At 44.3% G+C, this 7,583-nt stretch overlaps 1 long non-coding RNA gene across 1 annotated transcript; it reads left to right on the top strand.

Annotated features, from left to right (window-relative positions):
• The first annotated feature begins 5,756 nt into the window (after positions 1-5,756).
• Positions 5,757-6,988, top strand: LOC136374000 (uncharacterized). The gene is made up of 3 exons (XR_010745786.1): positions 5,757-5,859; positions 6,512-6,591; positions 6,889-6,988. It is a non-coding gene; the product is annotated as an uncharacterized lncRNA (long non-coding RNA).
• Positions 6,989-7,583: the final 595 nt, after the last annotated feature.

The following is a 7,583-nucleotide window of genomic DNA, read 5'->3' as shown; positions in this document are numbered from 1 at the left end:
CACCTTGTGGGCGGGGCAGGGCCACAGAGGCTGCCGCTTCCTCCCCCCAGCGGGTGTCAAAAGTGAGTCTTTGATGGGGGGTATAAATCAAACGAACAATGCCTTTGATGTCTGCAGGCAGCAAAACAGCCGAATTGAAAAGGTAATCTAACATTTGTTTTGCGGGCTCACTAGTAACGCCAAATTGTGCGACTGTAGAGCGAAGTTGAGCCAAAAGTTTCCAATCTACTTGTGTAATTTCAGCGCGCTGGCGCCCCCCCCGCCTGTGGGTGGAAGATAAGAGGAAAGGCCGTGAGCGGCGGCACTTGGCTCTGAGCCGCCTCCGCCATGGTAAGATCTCCGTTTTCCAAGCCGTGCTTTGCTAGGGCAGCCCATGCCTCCCGTCTCTCACAAGCCACAGCCTCCGCGAGGTCCGAAAGGGCACCGGGGAACGGCTCCGTGGCTAAAGGAGACCGGGAGGGTGCGTCCGGCAGCTGTGGCTGCGACAGGAGTGAGGGAGGGAGCGGGGGAGCAGTTGGGGCAGGCGGAACAGGGGGGGGGATATCCACCGTAGAAAGGACGGGGGGGTTGGGCGCACTAGGATCATAATTTCGGTTAATATCCTGAGCCGCACGAGCATTCTCGGCCGCTCGTTTTTCTGCCTGCACCATCAATAACTTATTCTGAACAATCTTCCAATATTTGGACATTTTTTTGGCAGGCTTATCGTCATCTAAGACTAAGTCCCATAATTTATCACCATAGCTGCACCATTCAGAAAAGTGGTGAACAGAGTGAGGATCCTTAAAGAACCCATGTGTTTGGGCATGGGTTAACAGAAGCGGTAAATCTTTGTCTAAATCTAAACCCTTAATTCCCCGTCTGCGCAAAAACGCAGTGAATAAATCATACGCCGCTTGCCTGTCCATATTTACCAGTACCGTTGTACCCCCTCAGGCTTCGGCAGCGCGTAGTGGCGGAGGCTGCCTATGCAGCCCTCCGGGCTGAAGCGGGCGACACGTTCCCACCGATGTGGCGAGCGGAGCACGCAGCAGCTGTCCGAAAGGACCCGTCCCCAATGTGACTCTTGTGGAGGGTGAGCTGTCCCTGTTCGGGTGCCACTTGTCGGAGCCGCGGGAGCCAGCCTCATGCTATCATGGTCAGCAGGTCTCGGTTTATTGCTTCCAAAGTTATCATACTTATACAGACAGTAATTAGCTCATACATATGCACAAAGCGAACATTCTTATTGGTGCCTACATCCTTACCTAAGTACTACATACATGTCTCTTAGCAACAACCACAAGTTCCTTATCATGTCCTTCAGTTCCCTTATCTTGCAGCTACAACTTATCACATAAGCAGGATGTACATTCTGTTGTTGCATTCCGACCTTGATGTCTAAATTCCAACCAGCTGCATAGCATCGTGGCCTTTTCTATGCAGCCACTCTGTAGCAAGACTCTCCACACCCATGTGCCTGTGCTTCCTAGATAAAAGGGTGTGTTTCTGAAAACACTTCACCAAGGGAAGGTTGCAGCACCCAGAACATCACCAGTTTCAGTCAGGTGTATTTCCAGGAGCCGAAGGGAAATCCAGAGGCAGAAGGGGGAAACATATGCCGGTCTCAGGCTTAAGTACGAGGTTTAGGAGCCAGTGACCTTGAGGTATGGGGGCAGGGCAAAGGGCAGGTAAGTCAGTATCACATAGGGAAGACAGGTCACTGGGTCCCACAACCAATGGAGACACACAGAGGAAAGGAGAAATCAAAGGACCAGGTCATTAGGCAGAGGGGAAAACAGGGCAAACCATTGTGTACAGAGCAGCATTGGGAAGTCCTTTCTTTCAGTCTGGGCACGTGACTGTAGTCTGTCCTGCCAAGGCCAGACTCTAGGGATTATGTCAAGGCATTGCAGGGACTCCACGTAAGAGGGTGTCTTTCTAAAAACGCTTCACCAAGGGAAGATTGCAGCACCCAGAAGACCATTGGGCTGTGACACCTCACCCCTTCTGATAACAAAGGAACTCCAGGAAAGATTATAAATTAGAATAACAATTTACTGAAAATCACAGTAACCACAACTGTATTAATAACAAAGAGGGCACTGGAGAGAGAAGGTGTTTTGTCTCAGAAAAGGATGTTCACCACCAAACCTCTCCCCAGAGAGCACTCAACATTGTCTTCAATAAAGACAGTATGTCAGAAAGAGAGCTTTCGCAGTTTAACTTCCCCCCTCCATAGACTGAAAACAACAGAAAGCTTTGATGAGGAATTGCGCTGCTCAGGAACCAACTCTGGCATCTAGTAGTGCTCAGGCCCTGCTGGGGCTCTTTGGTCCAGTGGGGTAGTCCAAGTGCAGGGCATGATGTAGATGGTGTGGAATTGAACAAAGGAATTCAACCTCCTTTTTTCTCTGTACACAGGACACCTGTGTAAAAAATTGCATGTCTCAGGTGCAGTGTAAAGTGTCTAGGTTTTATCTAAATAGTCCAGGCAATACACTCATCTTTTTTGTGTCCTTTTGGATTGGAGCAGAACAGTTATTATCTTGTCCCTGAAGTGATACAAGAAAATACTGAGTGATCTTTTGTTTTATTTCTCTTTTAATTTTTTTCTTTTAATTTAAGGAGAATCTTTCTGTGATCTTTGAATCTTCAGGCTTCAAAAGTAAAAAAGGAAAAAAGGAAAGGAGGGTGGATGATTATTTTCCTTTTTCCTTTCTTCCTTCTTACTTGCAATTCATCTTTACTTGCTCTTCCAATTGGTTAACAGCCTGGCAACCTTTGGTATGCAATCAAAATTCTGTAACTTGGCTTTGCTGCTCAAGTGCATTCATTTTCATTAGATATGCGTCATCCGTCTAAGCAACATAACCAGCCATACCTTTGGACATCTTCTTCTTACTTGTATCCCAACTGCTGCCCATTCCTGAAAATCCCACTACTTAGACAATTCCAAGATTTCAGAAACCACACAAAGTCTTCTGATTTTTACTCATCCCTGCCCTGCTTTAGGAGAAAATTCCTAAATGATGATTATTGTGTGGAAGAATTTTGCTGAATGAAGAAAAACAAAGTATAGGTCAGATGGGAGAATTCCTGGAAGCAGTGCAGAGGAACCAAAGAGTTCACTTGAGAAAGAGCAAAAGGGAGAGATGACAATGTTTCCATCTTGGCAAAAAGTGTTGAATGGAAATGTTAGCAGTAACACCGAAATGCATTTTTTAATCTTCTAATGTCTGTCAGACAGTAGTGGTGATTTCTAGAAGGCTGATGAAAAAGAGAGAGGAGTAGAGATTAAAAAAGTAAAGCACTTCCATCTGGTATGTATGAGTTCAACATGTAAGAGTATTTTTGAAGTGAAGAAAGAATTCTAAAGTTGAAATCCTGACATCTGCATGCATGTTCCCTTGTGTAGTACTCTGCAGTTTCTTCTGTAAGTTTTCTTGAAGTGTCAGTATTGGAGGAAGTAATTGCTTTTTTTACTTGCACATGTAGCACTGCCAGAGGTAGTAGGTACTTTGAAAGAGTTTTCAATTCTTGGAAAAGCAAAGCATTTGCAAAGGTTCGGGTGATTTCTTTGAGATTCAGTCAAGGATAGTGTCTTGGGTTTGTCTGGCAAAGTTTTGGTAGTGGGGGGGATGTTTTTTTGTGAGAAGAGGCTTCCCACGTGTCAGATAAAGCCCCTGCCAGTGGGCTGTAAGAGAGACCCACCTCTAGCCAAGGCCGAGCCCATCAGCAACAGTGAGCATGACTCTGGAACAGCGTATTTGAGAGGAATACGTATCTGTGCAGCAGTACAAAGAGAGGGTTGGGAGTATTTGAGAGGAATAGTTCTGCAGCCACCAAGGTCAGTGGCAAAGGAGCGGCAGGAGGTGCTCCAGGTGCCAGAGCAGAGTTTCTCCTGCAGGCTGTGGTGAAGACTATGGTGAGGGAGCATATTCCCCTGCAGCCCATGGAAGTCCACAGTGGAGCAATGCAGCTGCAACCTGTGGAGGACCCCAATACCAGAGCAGGTTGTTGCCAATAGGAGGTTGTGGGAAGCCCGTGCTGGAACAGGCTCCTGACAGGACGTGTGGCCCTGCAGAGAGTGGAGTTTCCACTGGAGCAGTTTTGCTGGTGGGTCTTGTGAAGCCCTGGGGGTCCCATGCTGGAGCAGTCTGTTCCTGAAGGAGTGTGCCACAGGGGAGGACATACACTGGAGCAATTTGGGAAGAGTGTGAGAAGTCTCCTCGGGTAAGGAAGAAGGAGCAGCAGAGACAAGATGTGGTGAATTGACCACAGCCTCCATTCCATGTCCTCGTGCGCACTGAGGAGTAGGAATTCGAGAAAATTGGAAGCTAAACCTGGGAAGAGGGATGGGCGGGGGGGGGGGGGGGGGGGGAGGTGTTGTGTTGTAGCATTTGGTTGTATTTTTCATTTTTCTAGTTGGATTTAATTGATAACACAGTAAACTAAGTTGCACAAGTCAAATCTGTTTTGCCCATGATAGTAAAAGGTGACTGATCTCTCCCTGTCCTTGCCTTGCCCCATGAGGCTTTTGTTGAATTCCTTCTCCTCTGTCCAGCTGAGGAGGAGAGGGATAGAGCAGCCTGGGTGGGTGCCTGGCATTCAGCCAAGGTCAGCCTAAGGCGTGTAGACAAATACAAAGACTCTGTCTGGGGGTGTTCAGAAGAATTGTAACCTGTTTTTTCAAGGCAGTCTGCTGTGGATTTTGCAGTAAAGTAATGCAACATGGAAGGTTTTCAAGACTGTCTTGGTTTGGGAAGACAGGTGTCTGCCAGGGAAAGCTGGAGCTTCCCTTGGAATGGAGAATGTAAACCACCACTACCACCCTTTTTCCCAATTATAATTTTTTCAGTTAAAAGCTTTTAGGCAAAAGATTTTGGAAATTGAAATAGCAGTTCTTTACTAATATATAACAAAGCAAACAAACAAAAAAACCCTACAGCATTGATAACAAAAACAGTACCAAGAACTTCGAGGGCTTTCCTTCACGAAAACCCAGGGCAGTTTGGTCTTGGTGCCTTTGTAGGATCCTCAGAGCACCAAGCTGGGAACAGTGGAAAAAAAGTCTCGGGCTGGTAACTGTGGAGTGGCAGAAATGTCCTGGCAGAGCAGAGGCAGGGTGTCCCGGCAGGGCAGAGGGATGCAGGGTCACGCTGTAGCAGACGAGCAGCACTGTTGGAACCACGACAGCTCTCGTAGGGTGGCAGAGGAGCTCAGAATTCCAGGGCGAGCAGATGATGGCAGATTTCCCAAGACTGGAACCAGTGAAATCCGCCAGCAAGAGTACCAACCCAGCCGTGCCTTCTCCCCGAACGCCGAAAACCAGAGAGAGAGCGGCTACCTGAAGCTCTGTCCTTTTTTCTGCCCCAAAACCGCACCCCCCTCCGAGCTTCGACCATCCCTTTGTTTTGTTAAATAGTCTTAAGTATGACATTTCATCTCCTTGGTAACTTATGGGGGGGAAAAAAAAAACCAACTCTTTAGAGTGAAAAGGAACAAAACCTAACCCCCAACAATGACTTAGAAAAAAATGAATCTTTCCTTGTTAATTAATCGCTTGCTAGAAGTTTTGGAGCATTAGCAGTAAGAATTCTTAGGAACTCCTATGGAACAGGCATAGTTTATAAGCAAATAGTATGCATAATCTCTTTATTGACTGAACTGTGATTCCACTTCTGGTGAGGAGCTGCTCAATCTTTAATTTTCAGTAAATAGCAGCATTTAAACGGTGAAAAAAGCTGAAGCATCTTTGTTCACTGTTTCACTAGGGTTTCTCCAAAGACGCTGGTAACCTTTTGCACTAATGGCATACTGCTTCGCACACTGATGGCAGGAGACAGCACCCTATCAACTGTGACACATGTTATTGTGGTAAGGATCTTCTATTTTGTGTGAGATGGAGCAGTATGTATTGTTTCTGAATTGGAAGATTGGAAGATCCTAGTTTTCTGTATTCATTGGATGGACGTTTAAGTTGTTTTGTTAAGTTTGAATTAACTTTGAAGAGTTTCTGATTTTTTAATTGTAACGTGCCTCTTTTTCTGGGGCTCAAATTTTGCAGTCCCTTTGTTTGCCCAATGTTTTCAACATAAAATGTAGTCTGATTTCTAGCAAGTTGTCTATGTTCGTGTATGATGATGTGAACTTCTTACTGTGAAGTTTGCTAAGTCAGTGTTGCCAGGTATGTTTACTGCAAGTTCTTCACGGCAGAAAGCAGAGGAAAACCTGATAATTTTCGGTGCCTGTCTGTTTGCCAAGGAGGAAAAATGCACAGGAATGGTTTGTGCATTCTTGTTCACCCTGCAAATCTTGTTCTTCGTTGGTACATTCAGAATCTAAAACCAAACAGAAGATAGACAAAGATGATTAATCAGACATGTGCCTTAATGATAAGCTTCGTCCATGATGTAATGGATATGAGATATCTCTCTTCTTTCCTCATTATTTGGCATCATACAGTTCTTTTAATTCTTATCAGTTGTGAAGGGTAATTGTATTGAAATAATATTTGTTGAATTTACAGTTTGTGGCATTATCTTGAAAGTGAGATTCAAGTGCAAGAATTAGAAGTTTCAGGTACTCGTTTTGATCTCTGAAACTAAGGTCTGTTGTGGGTTGTGCATTACAGTGCAGACTGCTCTGGTACCTTTATAGGACTTTCTAAAGTTGTTTTTTTTTTTTTTTTTTTTTTTTTTTTTTTTTACTTTTGGATAGTTTAAAAAAAGGTCCTTCTTAAGCTGAACTTAAACATTTTAATGCCTCTGTAGTGGACCACCAAATCCCATGTTTTAGTTTTTAAAAAACTCATATTTATGCAGTTATGATCTTGGATCTGTGATGTTCACATGTTCTTTTGTTGTTGTTGTTTGTTTGTTTGTTGTTTCCTTTCCTTTCATACAGGATGAAGTACATGAGAGGGATAGGTTCAGTGACTTCTTGCTAATAAAACTGCGAGATATGTTGCAAAGCCAAGCGAATTTAAAGCTGATTATTTCTAGTGCTGCTCTAGATGCAGATCTCTTTATTAGGTATTTTGGATGTTGCCCAGTAATACATAGTAAGTACTTAAGTAAACTCTTCCATCTCAGTATACCTGTCCTGAGACTCATGGATCTTAACTGAACTGTAGCAAACCATTCCGAGTAAAGGCATGTGATAAATACACTGCCAGTTACCAGCAATAGTTGTTTGTGTTTACTCGTGTTTGTTATTTCTTAACTATTTGCATCTACCACAGAGGGAATTGTTTTTATCCGCGAGTATTCTGTAAATGCAGGGATGCCCTGGCCCCCTCCATGGTCAGTTCAAGGAGGAAAAGGTTCTTAAAATGCTGGTCTGCATAGCTATACAGACCCTGGGATTTACAAGAGTGTGATACCTATTCGTATATTCCAGTTAGATTCTAGTTCTGGCTTCAGAGATTGCTACTATTACAGGATAAAAGTCAGATGATAACTGTATCTTAATTTCAGAAATGCAGTTCTAGGCAAATCGGGGTTTATTTTTTAATCACATGATTCTTTGTTTCGTTTGGAATTTTCTACACAAGTCATTGGATAATTTTAGGGGAGGTTCATAAGAGAGAGTTATTTTTT

Source organism: Sylvia atricapilla, chromosome Z, assembly GCF_009819655.1.
Source record: "Sylvia atricapilla isolate bSylAtr1 chromosome Z, bSylAtr1.pri, whole genome shotgun sequence".
NCBI lineage: Eukaryota > Metazoa > Chordata > Aves > Passeriformes > Sylviidae > Sylvia > Sylvia atricapilla.
Note: the sequence above shows the minus strand (reverse complement) of the source record. Positions and strands in the feature narration are given on the sequence as shown.